At 42.7% G+C, this 18935-nt stretch overlaps 1 protein-coding gene across 1 annotated transcript in view; it reads left to right on the forward strand.

Moving 5' to 3' along the window:
• Positions 1 to 18935, forward strand: part of dgkd (diacylglycerol kinase delta) — a 160752-nt gene that overhangs the window by 15819 nt on the left and 125998 nt on the right. Inside the window, exon 3 of the mRNA XM_084330329.1 lies at positions 3564 to 3644. The gene's annotated coding sequence lies outside the window, so the exon portion shown is untranslated. The remainder of the gene's footprint in view (positions 1 to 3563; positions 3645 to 18935) is intronic.

Consider the following 18935-nt stretch of genomic DNA (forward strand, 5'->3'; position numbering starts at 1 on the left):
ATCGAAATGTTAAAGAAAGCAACATCTTACAGAATCAAAACGTTAAAGAAAGCTACATCTGCGGCCGGGTAGCGCAGCGGACTAAGCGTCTGTCTACCACCGCAGAGACAGTGGGATCTAATCCAGTTGCGGTACCTCCGGCTTGGTCGGCCGTCCATACTGACTGACACAATTGGCAGTGTCAGCGGGTGGGAAAGCCGGTGGGGTGGGTCTTGGTCGTTGTAAACAGCGACTTCTACAGTTCGGTCGGGGCGCCTGCACAGCAAGGGAAGGATCTGGGGGAGGTAGTGTGACCCTTCCACACGTTACACTCCCCCAGTGAGAGTCCGCGCTGCCAGGTGAAAAGAAGAGGTGGGCTGGCTACACATGTGTTGGAGGAAGCATGTGGTAGTCTCCGCCCTCCCAGACCGACGGTAGGGGGGGGTAAGTGCGCAACGACCAGGAAGGGGATTGGGAATTGGCATAACGACTAACATTGGGATGGGAGAAAAACGGAAAAAAGGAATCTGACAGAATCAAAATGTTAAAGAAAGCTACATCTTACAGAATGAAACGTTACAGAAAGCTAAATCTGACAGAATCAAAATGTTAAAGAAAGCTACATCTTACAGAATGAAACGTTACAGAAAGCTACATCTGACAGAATCAAAATGTTAAAGAAAACAACATCTTACAGAATTAAATGTTACAGAAAGCTACATCTTACAGAATGAAACGTTACAGAAAGCTACATCTGACAGAATCAAAATGTTAAAGAAAGTTACATCTTACAGAATGAAACGTTACAGAAAGCTACATCTTACAGAATGAAACGTTAAAGAAAGCTACATCTTACAGAATGAAACGTTACAGAAAGCTACATCTTACAGAATGAAACGTTAAAGAAAGCTACATCTGACAGAATCTAAATGTTAAAGAAAGCAACATCTGGAAGAATGGAAACGTTACAGAAAGCAACAGGATGGAATAAACTGCCTCTTGCAATTTAGTCATTTTAATAAACTGAAATAGGTTACAAATAGGTTAAAAAAGGAAACATTATCTTTATTATGTTTCTTATTAACACTTTGAGTACCAGCAGGGGGCGCCAGATATAGCGATTGAGTGCCAGCGTCCACTTCAATGATAGAGCTCTCATATTTGCGAACGCATAAACTACATCTTAAATTATGGCTATGTGTATAATCTGGCCGTCGCTTATCAATGACTTGTTTGCAGTCAACATTGTCGAAACGGAGGGCGGCTACGTGGTGCAGTGGGCAAGGCGCTCACCACGAATGCTGGAGACGCTGGGTTCGCCTGTTCGAGCCCAGCGCTCCACATTGCTTTCAGTTTAGCTGGTCGTCCGTACTAATACACATTGGCAGTATTAGGGGGAGGGAAACTGATGGGTGGGGATCGGGCGTTGTGGACAGTGACTCCTACAGGTCGGTTGGTGCGCCTGCGCAGTAGAATCAGGAAGCGATGGGGGCGGGGCCCTCCAAAGCCCAGACCCCTGACGCTGAAAGATCGCGCTGCGCAGGTGGAAAGATGAGACTGCTGTTACCTCGAGTATCGGAGGGGACTCGTGCTATGTATGACTTAGTCCACATTGCAGCCGGCTTGTGGGAGGCAAGAAACAGCGTTCGAGACGGGAGGGTTGAATTGGATGATACGAAACATTGTCGAAACGGATTGTTTTTTAATCGGTTAATTTCCGTTTTATACCATTTTGAAAAACTTGTTTTTTGAAAGTTTCAGGAAAATATAAAGATTCTGTGATAAACGCCCTTTACTGGAATATTCTGGAATACACAAAAAACGTTGTAATTTTTCTGCCTATTTATGAATCGTTTTCAAATAAATGCTAGATTATCGATAGTATATATGTGTACTTATGCACACTATAGAAGTGGGCTGAAAAATCGATTATCTCATTTCCTGATCAGCACACACACACACGCACACACACGTTGATATCTCTGTGAAAAAAGCTCTGATTATCCTAAGACTGGTCAAATAGATTCCTTACCTCAGATCAGATGTTCTCCAAAAAGATTATTCCAATTCCTGATCGCCATTCCAAATATCGATCACGTTTATTGATCCAACGCTGGGTACTGGAAATATGTATTCCACGCTGTTCTGGGGCTCTGCAATGAATCCGATCGTCTCGGTGACTTGCCTGAGAAGTAAAATGAGGAAGCATGCGTTTCATTTAATCCATTCCAAAGGGGTGCAGTACCACAGGGCGAGACGATAGGGGGCGGTATTTTCCCAATGGAGCTCAGAGAGCGTTTGCAGCACTAACTTGAGGCTAGATTGATGAAATGTGAATTCAAATTGCTAATAAAAAAAAATACGAGCTCTATCGTCGTTGGCACTGAACGGTCGGCATGAACAAACGAGATATCTCGTCATTGGCACTCGTCGTGTTAATGGTTAATGTTAATAGATAGTTATGTGTAGAGAGGCATGTTGTAGTTGTCTGTCTCCTGCTTCAGCGTTGTCTCCGTCTTGTTGGGACATGGATGGACTGATGGAACAACGGGCACCACGGTGGAAATAAGTTCTAACTTTGTCGTATTTCGCTGACAATATTTTCTTTATTTTAACTTTTAATTTTTAAATGATTTATAAATAATTTCATCTCTCGTGGATAATGTATTACTGTATATCTCAATAGTCTTTGTCAAATGCAGCCAAATGAACAGTATCTTCACATCACTTAAAGGGATAGTTCAGATCTTTATATTTCTGTCCAGAAAAAGGACTTGTAGTAGTTTAGGTCTATATCTCTGGAGCATGCTCAGTAGTTTAGGTCTATATCTCTGGAGCACGCTCAGTAGTTTAGGTCTATATCTCTGGAGCATGCTCAGTAGTTTAGGTCTATGTCTCTGGAGCAATGGAGCATGCTCAGTAGTTTAGGTCTATATCTCTGGAGCATGCTCAGTAGTTTAGGTCTATATGTCTGGAGCATGCTCAGTAGTTTAGGTCTATATCTCTGGAGCATGCTCAGTAGTTTAGGTCTATATCTCTGGAGCATGCTCAGTAGTTTAGGTCTATATCTCTGGAGCATGCTCAGTAGTTTAGGTCTATATCTCTGGAGCATGCTCAGTAGTTTAGGTCAATATCTCTGGAGCACGCTCAGTAGTTTAGGTCTATATCTCTGGAGCATGCTCAGTAGTTTAGGTCTATATCTCTGCAGCATGCTCAGTAGTTTAGGTCTATATCTCTAGTTTAGGTCAATATCTCTGGAGCATGCTCAGTAGTTTAGGTCTATATCTCTGCAGCACGCTCAGTAGTTTAGGTCTATATCTCTGGAGCATGCTCAGTAGTTTAGGTCTATATCGCTGGCCTGGCAGTATGTACAGTACAGAGCTGGCTATGAGCTCATTTGACTCAGTAGTAAATACAAGAGAGACCCAGAGTGGGATTCCCCCTTCCGTCTCGAGGGTTCACTTATCTTTAACAGGGTGATAATGTTAATGTGATGAATTTAAGTGCGTCTCTCTCCCTCTGCGGCCCCATTAGGGTTGACGAGGCGATAAGGTATTAATTCAAGTCTTTCTCTCCCTCTCCAGTCCATCATATTTGACGAAGTGGACCTGACTGATGCCAGTGTGGCTGAATCCAGCACCAAGAACTTCAACAACAGTTTCACTGTGAGTAAAGTCTCGTTTATACTTGAACGTGAAAACGCAGCCGGTCCCAGCATGGGCCAAGGAGCCTACTGGAGGAGCCTACTTAACGCAGCCCCGCAAGTGCTGTGATTGGTCCACTTAAATATATCAAGCGCCGTGATTGGTCCACTTGAATACATCAATCGTTGTGATTGGTCCACTTGAATACATCAAGCGCTGTGATTGGTCCACTTTAACTCATCAAGCGCTGTGATTGGTCCACTTTAATTCATCAAGCGCTGTGATTGGTTCACTTTAAATTCATCAAGCGCTGTGATTGGTTCACTTGAATACATCAGGCGCTGTGATTGGCTCACTTGAATACATCAATCATTGTGATTGGTCCTCTTGAATACATCAAGCGCTGTGATTGGTCCACCCACCTTGAGCCGCACATTTCCGCATTCACCTCGCTCTCGTGTGGAAGAGAGATTAGCAAACAGGTTTTTGTAGAACTGTAAATTCTCGTACCACCTCATAAAGTAGATGTGTATTTTGGTCTTAATCCTACTCCATTAGTCAGGTTGGGTATTAGGGATGGGAAGAACTCACCAAATTGCTATTCGATAGTCACTGGGAACTGTTCAAATCTGTATTGTGGGAACAAAAGCATTAATTCCGAAAGTTACATCACTGATGCTTGAAATGTATGAACAAAACATTGCTACCATGTAAAATCTCCAGTCTCAGATAGTCTTAACAGTGTTTATTATTAACAGTCAGATAGTCCTAACAGTGTTTATTATTAAGACTCAGATAGTCCTAACAGTGTTTATTATTAAGAGTCAGATAGTCCTAACAGTGTTTATTATTAAGAGTCAGATAGTCCTAACAGTGTTTATTATTACGAGTCAGATAGTCCTAACAGTGTTTATTATTAAGAGTCAGATAGTCCTAACAGTGTTTATTATTAACAGTCAGATAGTCCTAACAGTGTTTATTATTAACAGTCAGATAGTCCTAACAGTGTTTATTATTAACAGTCAGATAGTCCTAACAGTGTTTATTATTAACAGTTAGATAGTCCTAACAGTGTTTATTATTAACACTTTGGGCGCCAGCGGCTTTAGCCATCTTTGTACTCAGTGAGCCACCGCTGTAAAGTATAGGGATTTTCACTGTGCGTTGCGGTGTTTGCAGGGCTATATCTATATTCTATATTCTATTAGCTATGGAGACAATACTATGGCTCATTTGAGATTAACTATCCATCGTTCAACATGTGAAAAAGAATAAATTTTTTCATGTATACGTTCGCGTGTTATACCGTGGTGAATATTGTATATATATTGTATAGTTTCAGAGTGATCCTGTCTAATCCCAGAAAACGACGATATGCAGCAAAAACGTGAATTCCACTAAAAACGTTGGCGTTTCTCGCCTGGACACGTTACTATTTTAGTTTTTTGATACTTTGATCGTCACCAACGGCATACGTTGTGGAGTAACGTTACACACACGTTGCGATCGAGGTGAAATCATGGTTGGACCAAAGCAGGATTGATATCATTTAGTCCAGGGGTGGCCAACCAGTCAGAGACTAAGAGCCACAAAAATGACTGTGGTACCACAAAGAGCCACACCATATACCAGCGTTTCTCAACTTTTTTTTTCAGTCACGGCACCCTTCATGTTTAGGTCTCACCCTCTGGCCTCTGAAGTTGCTAATGTCTTTTTTATTTGGGCCTCACAGGGTTAAAAGTACCCTGTGAGACCCACGGTTGCAAAATTACAAAATCACTTTTAGCCATTTAAAAAAAGAATGTTTATTTAAAAAAATGTAAGCACATGTATAGTCAATTGGTCCTGTTGTTCAGCCTCACAATGCTATTTGATAGTAAATGTGTTTATATGTCCCACCCTCTGTCCTCTGAAGTTGCTAATGTCTTTTTAATTTGGGCCTCACAGGGTTAACCTCTTAAGCCCGAGATATACAGTAAAAGTGTATATTTTCAGCATTACGTTTGTTTACCAATGCTTTTAATTGTTATTAGTGAAATATAAGATTATAGAAATCTCAGGGCATTGAGTCGGAAACCGACGCATATTGACAGGAGGAAGTGTCTTTTGAAGGAAGAGACTCAGGGCTTTCGAATTTCGAAAAACTACCCTACCCAGCTCACACCAGCCCCTGTCAATCATCTGACTTCTGGATAAACCTTTTTATTTCTCTTATTTTTTGGGATTATCTCCCACAAACCTGAACGTTATTGCCATAAAACAGAATGCAATTAGTTTCTCTACCTTTCTGTGAACGTCTTGCAAAAAACGGTGTTGCAATACGATGAAAAATGGTGGAGAAATTTACATTATAAAAAAGATGGCAGAATTCAGTACTGTATCTACAAAACCTTCTGTTTAATCATCTTCCCTTTATTAATTTGCTTAGATTTTTCAGGTCTGGTCAATTTTAGCATGGTGTTATTCACAGTCAAAGATTTTTATTTAATTTTTTTAAATAGAATTGATATTCTCCTTTGGTTCATTACAATTTACTCAAGCCTAGTAACAGACACACTGATCCATATATGTCCCTAGATTCAGATACTAAGAACATGCAAATGGAAATTTTTATAAATGTTTATTCTACGTCCTTATGGAATGAGTGACATAAAAAAAAAGTAAAAAAAAAAAGAATTATTATAATAAAAAAAAAAAAAGATTTATGGATGAAAGAGCCGCACATTGACGGGCAAAGAGCCGCATGCGGCTCGCGAGCCGCCGGTTGGCCACCCCTGATTTAGTCCTTACCTTCACTAGGAGGTACCCCAAAAAGAATATTCCAATTGTCTGATCACGAGTCTCAGTATTGGTGTCCGTCGTGCCGCCAATATATTCCACCACAACAGATGCATCGGGGGCATTTGACACTTCTCAATGCGATCGGGATAACCGCTCGACTCACCTGACAAAGAAAACTGCGCCCGGAGACTTTTGAACATTACACAGGCCAAGATATAAGGTTTCAAAGGGTGCTCGATACTGCCACCTGGGAGGATGCGGTCGGTATTGCACTTTGGCGATCTCAGGATGATTCCCCATGTTAACCCCGAGTCTGTGTGCCTGTAATGAATAGAAATATTGAATAAAAGAAATAACGATGAAAACCCGACATGCATCCGCTTGGCGCTCGGCTCTCCATCAAGACGTCAACATCACTTTTGTACCAACCGTGCCCTTATTGGATTATTTATGTTGACGAAACTGACGAGTTATATTCATTAAAGAAAGTTGATTTAATAAAAAAAAAAATACTAATTTAATCAGATTAATCACTTTATTCAAATTGAGGATTTTGTTTGAGGATATGATTACGTCATAAAATATGACGACAGACATTCGAAGCTACATTCGAAAACTTCAATAGAAGCTTGGAATGTAAAAATAAATGACATTCGGTACAGCCCTAGTATCAGGTGAAGCAGGGGATCGGTGAAAGCAAAAGCGACTTCTGGATCGCACACGGAATCTCTCCAGTGGGAGATTATATCTCAACTCGTTTTGGTCTAATGACCCCAAGCGACTGCTCTACATTTGGGCTGTTGTTTTAAAAGTTATAGCTTTGCATCTGTACTAATGAAGGGGGTTATTATCATTAGTTAAACATGAAGGTTAGCACTCCTGATCCATATCAGCAATGAACACACAAGTGGTTTGTCCTGCTTGGAGTTCCAAATGGATGATTCACATCTGGCACAGAAAAGTATTTTAGATTAGGTTAGATTAAAATGTACTGTCATCATGCAGCACAAGTACAGTGCAACCAAAAGCAGTTTGGCATCCAACCAGAGTGCTAATGTAACAGTAAAGTGCAGTAGTAATATACAATGTACAGGTGATTAAATGTAATATATGTAAAACGCTACTGCTAATATTATGTATGTATGGTATTATTATGTACAGTGATACAAGTATAAATACACTATGGTTGTAAACCATACTGGCCTACTACTAATAAGAGTCGGTATGGGACATATACAGATATAGATATAATATGTACAGCGTGTACAGTGCACAGAGTATGTATACAAGTATATAAACAGGAATATATGCAGATATATTCATACATATAATATATAAATAAATTAGTGCTGTCAGGCGATTAAAAAAATGTATCTAATTAATTACAGGATTTGTAATTAATTAATATAATTAATCGCATTTTAATCGCATAACCATTTTATGCCTGATATTCTATATTCTATAATCATATTTCAAATTGCATGTGTCCGGATGGCAGAATTCAGTACTTGTAGGAGCCAAAGCTATATATATTTAGGTTATTGTATTATTATTGTCATAATAGAACATTCTAGATCTAGAACATTTGTGATGTCACAGTGTGATGTCTCATAGCCGAACATTCTAGAACAGCGGTTCCCAAACCTTTTTTGGCCGTGCAGCCCCTGTCACCTCCCGACCTAGCTGACGCACCCCCCAATGGGTTTCTGTTAGAAAAAATTGTTGCTGGTCTCCGTGCACAGATGAAGCACACCTGTGTCAGACACGCCTGAGACATTATTGTTTATTATTATTATTAAAACGTACGTTTTTTATTAAAACGTTTCTTGAATTTCATGATTTACACAGTGAAAATCCCCATTTGAAATAATGTATATTAGTTATATTTATTAGGCATAAAAAAATATTGTTTGGTTCCTGTTGGTTGTCAGTTAAGGCCATGAGTAGGTAGGGAATTTATTTTATTGAATTTTTTATTTTATCTCTTCCGACGGCGACTATGGATATGGAATTTCTTTATTTAATTAAAATGTTCACGACAACATGGATGCATGTACTCTGCCAGCATGTTTAATATCCATAATACTAAAGGTTTGACTAAGATCTTTTTTTTTTATTATTGTAAAAAGATTTTTTCTTTTTCTTTTTTCTTTTTTTTACCACCATTAGCCTTTTCATGTCACGCACCACCTAGAAGGCGCTCGCGCACCACAAGGGCAGCGCGCACCACAGTTTGGGAACCACTGATCTAGAACATCGAACATTCTAGAACATTTGTGGTGATGTCATGACCGAACCTTCTAGAACATTTGTGTATCTATATTCAGCAATTCTCTCAGCCAGGTCAGTGTGCATCTTGAAACCTTGCTGAGTGGTACTGAACAGATAGACTAAACAACATAGTTTTTCGGCTTTCAGGTGTGGAGGAATTTTCATGTGTCGAGTCGGCGGTGATTTTGGAGACTGGGAAAATACAGTTTTCTTACCTTGTATTAGTGACGTGAATATTTAGGTAAATAGATTTAGGACCACTTCTGTAAAGAAAGACTTCGCTGTCGAAGAGAAATAAACCATTTGGATATCTTTGTGTTACACTGGAGCGGCTGTGGACATTATTTTTCTTTATCAATGAACGTACTACTCACAGTAAGTAATTTTAACCAGTAGAGTGGAACGTCGGCCCTCATAGTACTGTATCTACAAAACCTTCTGTTTAATCATCTTCCATTGATTAATTTGCTTAGATTTTTCAAGTCTGGTAAATTTGAGTATGGTGTTATTCAGTCAAAGATAAACATTTTTTTTTATTGATATTCTCATTTGGTTCATTACAATTGACTCAAGCCTAGTAACAGACACAGTATTTCTGACACTGGGAATACATTCCCTGAGATCCATAGATGTCCCTAGAATCAGATACCAAGAACATGCAAATGGACCATATAAAAAAAAGTTTGTAAATGTGTATTATATGTTCTTATGGAATGAATGAGATAATTTTTTTTAATGAATTTTTAGTTAATTTTCATAACGCAATAATTTGCTGTGTAATTAATTAATCTAATTAACGCGATAAACTGACAGCCCTAAAATAAATATATACATACAATGTTATTGTACATGGCTATCATACAGAGGCATGGGTATGGGTAGACTAGGTTGAGGTAGTTAGTTATGATTACAGTGGATGGATTTTAATTTACCATAATATTTACAGTTGTAGTGTAGGCAGTAGAAGGCAGTAGACGGGTATAGGCAACAGAGGTCAGAGTTCATACAGTATGGGTAACAGAGCCTAGTATAGTCAATGGAGGTTTATTAAAGGTACTATTTGTAAGTAGTTTACTTTTATTTAGGGATGCTCGATATTGGCTTTTTTAACGATACCGATATACCGATATTGTCCAACCCTTAATTTCCGATACCGATATATGCAGCCCCCCCCCCCCCCCCCCCCCCTCAGGTAATTAACATTACATATCTCTTGTTGTGTAATTAACACAATATTATGCATACTTTGACAATAAATTAAATAATCATTTGTTCTTACTTGCTTGCCTGGGTAAATAAAGGTTAAATAAATGTTACGATTTTTATTTTATTTTTTCCGATATCAGATTTGTATGCCAATATCAGCCGATAATATCGGTAGGCCGATAATATCGGACATCCCTACTTTTATTTAAATCTTTCAATACAAAACATGCAAACAGAAACAACACTCAAGAAAATATAAGAAATCCAAATAAATGGAAGTGGAAGGTGATCCATGACATCTGTGTGATGGAGAGGTGATCCATGATATCTGTGTGATGGAGAGGTGATCTATGTTTGAGGAGAGGTTTGAGGAGAGGTGTGAGGAGAGGTTTGAGGAGAGGTGAGGAGAGGTTTGAGGAGAGGTGTGAGGAGAGGTGTGAGGAGAAGTGTGAGGAGAGGTTTGAGGCAGGGCTCGAGACTAACGATGTCCCGTCGTCCCGGGGACGATCAAATATTGATTTGGGACGAACGGAAATCTTTTTTGGGACGCATCCGTGACGGAGAGGATTTTTTCTTTTTTTTCACAGGAAATGTAAATTAGCCGACTGTCAGTGCGCGCATATATTGCTGTCAAATGGTGAATGTCTCGTGCTGACTTATGTTCACAGAGTTCACTAAAGTCTAAACGTTGCATGATTAGCCGAATCCAATGTCTATCTCCGTCTCCCAAGGCAGCGATACGCTAATCCAGCATCAAGCTCCTACCCACCTCTCCTCAGCCAGTCGCTCTGCAGCATCAAGCTCCTACCCACCTCTCCTCAGCCAGTCGCGCTGCAGCATCAAGCTTCTACCCACCTCTCCTCAGCCAGTCGCGCTGCAGCATCAAGCTCCTACCCACCTCTCCTCAGCCAGTCGCGCTGCAGCATCAAGCTTCTACCCACCTCTCCTCAGCCAGTCGCGCTGCAGCATCAAGCTCCTACCCACCTCTCCTCAGCCAGTCGCGCTGCAGCATCAAGCTTCTACCCACCTCTCCTCAGCCAGTCGCGCTGCAGCATCAAGCTCCTACCCACCTCTCCTCAGCCAGTCGCGCTGCAGCATCAAGCTCCTACCCACCTCTCCTCAGCCAGTCGCGCTGCAGCATCAAGCTCCTACCCACCTCTCCTCAGCCAGTCGCGCTGCAGCATCAAGCTTCTACCCACCTCTCCTCAGCCAGTCGCGCTGCAGCATCAAGCTTCTACCCACCTCTCCTCAGCCAGTCGCGCTGCAGCAGCGCGACAGCATCACACCCCAAATGAATCTCGCTCCGAAAAATAAAAACGTGTTAACAGGTGAGGGAAATCTCTCTTACCTAGGCTTTCTCCACTGTACAAAAACACAGCGAAAAGTAAAATAAATAAAAGAACACGCTATACTGTCACTGTGGCATCCTCTCAGTGAAGAGAGCACTGTAAACAATAAACATGCTGCGCTATTTGAAGAGGGTGAACACAGCAGAAGATGGAGAACAGACCCAAACTGACCAACAGGGAACTGCATCCACATCCAGCAATACTACCCCAGGCCCAGGGCCTGAGTCTAAGGTGAGGACACATTTAAATCACAGAAGTGTAATGTTAGTCTATTGGAACTGTATAGAGTTATCGACGCGTTCTAGTTATAGCTGCTTATTATAGCTAACGTTACTGACTAACATATCAGACTGCCACTGATTAATCCATCGTTCACACTATTTTATTCTTATTGTTAATATTATTATATTGTTATTCCTATTTTAGTCCTATTGACCTAAATGTTTATTGTTGTTCAATGTGAGCGATACATAGTCTGCTCTGTAGTGCCGAATTTCCCTCGGGATTATTAAAGGATTTCTATTCGATTCTATACTAACACGTAATGTTACTACCATTGCGAGTTAATTGGCATAACGTTACATTTATCGAAACGAACGCGGAGAAATAGACGACTTCACTTCAGCTACATGATGAATCTATATTATTCAGTGAGGAGGGCCCGCTGGAATTTAGCAGCAGTTATCAATATCGACCAGGAGGACAGCGCGATCTAAGGGACATGTTTCATTACTAGTCAAGTGTCATTACTTTAGTTATCAAAGGTGGAATTTCTGGATATGGGTTCATGGCCCTCCTGCACAGTACTATGACTCTGTGAAAGCCGTGACTAAATGGTGGCGCAGTGGCTGCAGGTCACGAAGACCTCAGTACAAAGACTGAGGCAACTGAGACTTGATTCTCTCTCTCACATTATTCAAATAAGAAAGGTGTTTAAACTTTCAATTGGTTGTTTTGTTGTTACCTGTTGGTCTATTGTTCAAATAAATAATTATTTCAAATAAATACAATTATCTATTTCCTAATCATTTGAATGGTGTTTCTTATGGCAATAACAACTATAGACGACAACACCAAAGTAAAGAAACGACATTTGATTTTTGGGACGGTTACATTCACTTTGGGACGGTTAAAATTGTATTTCGGGACGGTTCTGGGACGGTGGTGAAAAAAGTTAGTCTGGAGCCCTGGTTTGAGGAGAGGTGTGAGGAGAAGTTTGAGGAGGAGAGGTTTGAGGAGAGGTGTGAGGAGAGGTTTGATTGAGGAGAGGTGTGAGGAGAGGTTTGATTGAGGAGAGGTTTGAGGAGAGGTTTGATTGAGGAGAGGTTTGAGGAGAGGTTTGAGGAGAGGTGTGAGGAGAGGTGTGAGGAGAGGTGTGATTGAGGAGAGGTTTGAGGAGAGGTTTGATTGAGGAGAGGTTTGAGGAGAGGTTTGATTGAGGAGAGGTTTGAGGAGAGGTGTGATTGAGGAGAGGTTTGATTGAGGAGAGGTTTGAGGAGAGGTTTGAGGAGAGGTGTGAGGAGAGGTGTGAGAAGAGGTGTGAGGAGAGGTTTGAGGAGAGGTTTGGTGAGGAGAGGTGTGAGGAGAGGTGTGAGGAGAGGTTTGAGGAGAGGTGTGAGGAGAGGTTTGAGGAGAGGTGTGAGGAGAGGTTTGATTGAGGAGAGGTTTGAGGAGAGGTTTGGTGAGGAGAGGTTTGAGGAGAGGTGTGAGGAGAGGTTTGATTGAGGAGAGGTGTGAGGAGAGGTTTGGTGAGGAGAGGTTTGAGGAGAGGTTTGGTGAGGAGAGGTTTGAGGAGAGGTGTGAGGAGAGGTGTGAGGAGAGGTTTGAGGAGAGGTGTGAGGAGAGGTGTGAGGAGAGGTTTGAGGAGAGGCGTGAGGAGGGGTTTGAGGAGGGGTTTGAGGAGAAGAGGTGTGAGGAGAGGTTTGAGGAGAAGTGTGAGGAGAGGTGTGAGGAGAGGTGTGAGGAGAGGTGTGAGGAGAGGTTTGAGGAGAGGTGTGAGGAGAGGTGTGATGAGAGGTGTGAGGAGAGGTGTGAGGAGAGGTATGAGGAGAGGTTTGAGGAGGAGAGGTGTGAGGAGAGGTTTGGTGAGGAGAGGTTTGAGGAGAGGTTTGGTGAGGAGAGGTTTGAGGAGAGGTGTGATGAGAGGTGTGAGGAGAGGTTTGATTGAGGAGAGGTTTGAGGAGAGGTTTGGTGAGGAGAGGTTTGAGGAGAGGTGTGATGAGAGGTGTGAGGAGAGGTTTGATTGAGGAGAGGTGTGAGGAGAGGTTTGGTGAGGAGAGGTTTGAGGAGAGGTTTGGTGAGGAGAGGTGTTACGACCCCTGTGAGTCTAAGGGTAAAGGGCTGTAACATAACAGTTGGTTGACAGAAAAGATGGACCAGGTTTGTAAACAACAATGATATTTATTGAATAGAGGCAAAGGAAGCACATGTAGCTCAGGGGTGAGCCCAGGCCAAAACAACAAACAAACACCACTATACTCCAAATAAACACAATCTAATCTATGGTAAAAGAGATTACATTACCTAAACTACTCTTACCTAACCAAAACAGGAGAAAACAATGTCCAAAGGAAATGGCAGCTCACCCCATCTGTGCTTCCTGAGAAAGAGAGAAAAACACATTAATTATACAGAAACAAAAGCAGAATATATACAAAAACAAACTATAACTAACAATGCTCTCTCTGTGGCCATACACACACAAGGAAATTACTACTAAGCACCAAAGGCCAATAAACGAAATGCAATACTGTCAAAGTTACAGGTTTACCAAAAACACAACAGGCCTAGCCTCATGCCAGAGAGAGAGAAAGACTGAAGTGAGAAGCCATGTTTTAACAGGTGTGGGGTGATCCATGATTGGGGGGTGTGGATTGAGTGTTGGAGTCTGGAAAGCCATCCACCAATCGGTGCTGTATTGCAATAATGGAAGAATTGACCAATGGTGAAGGGAACAATGGCTGGAGGGAGGAAACAAAATGGAGAACACACACACATGGAGACACACACTGGGGAATATATACATTGGGATGTAACAAGAGGTTTGAGGAGAGGTGTGAGGAGAGGTGTGAGGAGAGGTTTGAGGAGAGGTTTGGTGAGGAGAGGTTTGAGGAGAGGTTTGGTGAGGAGAGGTGTGAGGAGAGGTGTGAGGAGAGGTGATTCCTTGAGATCTATGTGATGGAAAGACACATTGGCTGATAAATCAGTATAACAGGACAGGGACCTACAGATTCCTCAAGATGATAATACCCCTCTCTCTGCTACGATACTGCTATGATACTGCTACGAGCCTACGATACTGCTATGATACTGTTACGATACTGCTACGATACTGCTATGATACTGTTACGATACTGCTACGATACTGCTACGATACTGCTATGATACTGCTATGATACTGCTACGATAATGTTACGATATTGCCACGATACTGCTACGATACTGCTACGATACTGCTACGAGACTGCTACGAGACTGCTATGATACTGCTACGATACTGCTACGATACTGCTACGATACTGCTACGAGACTGCTACGAGACTGCTATGATACTGCTACCATACTGCTACAACCTCTCAGAGGCGAGGATATCGTCATGTCACTGTGTCCTTATTGTTCGACAGGCCACCAAACGGCAAAAGGAGCTACTTTTCACATGTCCTCTATTGTTTATTGATGCCGTCTCGGCTCAGGACTCTCTTACATACATCTCAACAGGACCTCCCAGTTAGATAAAGGTTAGATTAGATCAAATAAATACTGCAGAACACTATTTGACCCAGGAAGGACATGAACTCATTCGTTATCAAAACAAACATTGCTCTTACAAAGTCTGTGTTTAAACTCTATACATCCTGTACCGCAAATATATTCTTTCCACTGCTGCAAATACTCTGTGTACATTATATTTATATTATACACTCCCTATTTTCTGTATACTCTGTGTATTACTGTATATTCTGCACAGCAGGGACACTTTTCAGGTTGTATTTATACCCTTCGGCTTGCTGCATTATGAAAGAATAAATAGAATAATGTAAAATAAAAACGAGAACTATAGAGGGCCTGTTGTGCGGTGAGATGAGGGCCTACTGAACACACTAAACACTAAAGTAGAGTTCAATCAAATAATACACATAGAGGAAGAACATTTATGTTATGATGACATAATAAGTCTCGAGATTCCTCGGTAGGAAGGTATCTCTTTATTTCTATATTTATTTTCATGTTATTCTAGATACGTTTGTTTGTCTTCTTCGTGTGCGCGAGCACTGAGCCAAACCCCTTGCATGTGAAAAGTACTGGTTGGTAAATAAAGATGCTGTGTGGGCCTGACCGCAGAGGGCTGAGCAGAGACAGTTAGTTGCTCTGACTGCAGAGACAGTTAGTTGCTCTGATTGCAGAGACAGTTAGTTGCTCTGATTGCTAGGGCTGTCTTAAATACTTCGAAGCTTCGTTCGATGGGCATGGGATTCGAATATGAAAATAAAATTTGATTATGTAAATAGACATTTTTTGTTAAAATAATTTTTTTGCAAAATCAACTCTGCCTCTCTTTGTTAATTACAACAAGCAATGCTGTTTATTATTTAAGATGAGGTCGGACTCGGCACTGACAGATTTGTGTTCATTGTGCTGCTTTTATAAAGCCTCAAATGACGGCTTACAATATTTCATGGAAGCAAAGTGTTTAGTTTGTCTAAGATTTAAAAAGGTTTAAACTTTACAGCACTGACAAAGTTGAACAAAGTGCTGTACAAGTCCCACAACATAAAAAAAAATTATATAAAAAAAATATATATATAAATATATTTTTTTTCTTTTTTTTTCTCGAAGCTTCGAATTAAAATCGAATCTCGGCCCCGAAGCTTCGAATTCCAAAAAAAATCAAAGGTCAGCCCTACTGATTGCAGAGACAGTTAGTTGCTCTGACTGCAGAGGGCTGATAGAGACAGTGTGTTGCTCTGACAGCAGAGGGCTGATAGAGACAGTGTGTTGCTCTGACTGCAGAGGGCTGATAGAGACAGTGTGTTGCTCTGACAGCAGAGGGCTGATAGAGACAGTGTGTTGCTCTGACTGCAGAGGGCTGATAGAGACAGTTAGTTGCTCTGACAGCAGAGGGCTGATAGAGACAGTGAGTTGCTCTGACAGCAGAGGGCTGATAGAGACAGTGTGTTGCTCTGACTGCAGAGGGCTGATAGAGACAGTGTGTTGCTCTGACTGCAGAGGGCTGATAGAGACAGTGTGTTGCTCTGACAGCAGAGGGCTGATAGAGACATCAGGCTTGTTCAAGATGGATTTCGGTTTGCCTCGACTAGTAGACGAGAGTAGCCGAGTGAAGCCGGGGGAGGAGTTAAGAGGGCGGACACTGCCGATTTCACGAGAGCCTCTCGCCTAGTCTCGCGCGGCAGATACGCTTTCACGTCACCACACACACATTACACACCTGTCCAGCTCATTATAATGCGATGGCCGTGTGCAAAATTAGATCAGATTCAAATGTACAGGCAGTACAGCACACCATATACTGCTACAGTGGAATATACTATTCATATACCATAATGTATACCATCTTGTTGCGCGCTCCTGGCCGCACGCACACACAACACTGCTGTATGTGTGTGTGTGTGTGTGTGTGTGTCTGACAGCTTGAAGTTTATCATGATGATATGATGATAAGTTGATAACGCATAACATAATAAAGTTTTCAATCAATCAAACGTCTCATAACTCCCTGGCTGTCACATGGCTGGTGACTGACAACTTTTCTGAGCCAATAGGCGCTTTGCGCGACCGTAGCAAGTCGCTTCCCAGCCGGGAGCAGCCGGGAGCAGCCGGCTGAGAGGTACTGTGGAGCCTCGCTCTGAATGCTGCGCGCGGCTCGCTCCCGCGGGAGTTCCGCGCCTCGCCTCGTCGGATTTTCAGAGCAAATCGGACAACATTCTAACCGCCATGCAACGCGCTTGGCGAGGCCGTAGTAAAACCTGCGCAGATCTGCGTCCGCCTATCCCATCTTGAACAAGCCTAGTGTGTTGCTCTGACAGCAGAGGGCTGATAGAGACAGTGTGTTGCTCTGACAGCAGAGGGCTGATAGAGACAGTGTGTTGCTCTGACTGCAGAGGGCTGATAGAGACAGTGTGTTGCTCTGACTGCAGAGGGCTGATAGAGACAGTGTGTTGCTCTGACAGCAGAGGGCTGATAGAGACAGTGAGTTGCTCTGACAGCAGAGGGCTGATAGAGACAGTGTGTTGCTCTGACAGCAGAGGGCTGATAGAGACAGTTAGTTGCTCTGACAGCAGAGGGCTGATAGAGACAGTGTGTTGCTCTGACTGCAGAGGGCTGATAGAGACAGTTAGTTGCTCTGACTGCAGAGGGCTGATAGAGACAGTGTGTTGCTCTGACAGCAGAGGGCTGATAGAGACAGTGTGTTGCTCTGACAGCAGAGGGCTGATAGAGACAGTGTGTTGCTCTGACAGCAGAGGGCTGATAGAGACAGTGTGTTGCTCTGACAGCAGAGGGCTGATAGAGACAGTTAGTTGCTCTGACTGCAGAGGGCTGATAGAGACAGTGTGTTGCTCTGACTGCAGAGGGCTGATAGAGACAGTTAGTTGCTCTGACAGCAGAGGGCTGATAGAGACAGTGAGTTGCTCTGACTGCAGAGGGCTGATAGAGACAGTGTGTTGCTCTGACTGCAGAGGGCTGATAGAGACAGTGAGTTGCTCTGACTGCAGAGGGCTGATAGAGACAGTGTGTTGCTCTGACAGCAGAGGGCTGATAGAGACAGTTAGTTGCTCTGACTGCAGAGGGCTGATAGAGACAGTGTGTTGCTCTGACTGCAGAGGGCTGATAGAGACAGTGTGTTGCTCTGACAGCAGAGGGCTGATAGAGACAGTGAGTTGCTCTGACTGCAGAGGGCTGATAGAGACAGTTAGTTGCTCTGACTGCAGAGGGCTGATAGAGACAGTGTGTTGCTCTGACAGCAGAGGGCTGATAGAGACAGTGTGTTGCTCTGACAGCAGAGGGCTGATAGAGACAGTGTGTTGCTCTGACAGCAGAGGGCTGATAGAGACAGTGTGTTGCTCTGACAGCAGAGGGCTGATAGAGACAGTGTGTTGCTCTGACAGCAGAGGGCTGATAGAGACAGTGTGTTGCTCTGACTGCAGAGGGCTGATAGAGACAGTGTGTTGCTCTGACTGCAGAGGGCTGATAGAGACAGTTAGTTGCTCTGACAGCAGAGGGCTGATAGAGACAGTTAGTTGCTCTGACAGCAGAGGGCTGATAGAGACAGTTAGTTGCTCTGACAGCAGAGGGCTGATAGAGACAGTGAGTTGCTCTGACAGCAGAGGGCTGATAGAGACAGTGTGTTGCTCTGACAGCAGAGGGCTGATAGAGACAGTGTGTTGCTCTGACAGCAGAGGGCTGATAGAGACAGTGTGTTGCTCTGACAGCAGAGGGCTGATAGAGACAGTGTGTTGCTCTGACTGCAGAGGGCTGATAGAGACAGTGTGTTGCTCTGACAGCAGAGGGCTGATAGAGACAGTGTGTTGCTCTGACTGCAGAGGGCTGATAGAGACAGTGTGTTGCTCTGACTGCAGAGGGCTGATAGAGACAGTGAGTTGCTCTGACAGCAGAGGGCTGATAGAGACAGTTAGTTGCTCTGACTGCAGAGGGCTGATAGAGACAGTGTGTTGCTCTGACTGCAGAG

This window comes from Notolepis coatsorum (assembly GCF_963971535.1).
Source record: "Notolepis coatsorum genome assembly, chromosome: 1".
Lineage (NCBI taxonomy): Eukaryota > Metazoa > Chordata > Actinopteri > Aulopiformes > Paralepididae > Notolepis > Notolepis coatsorum.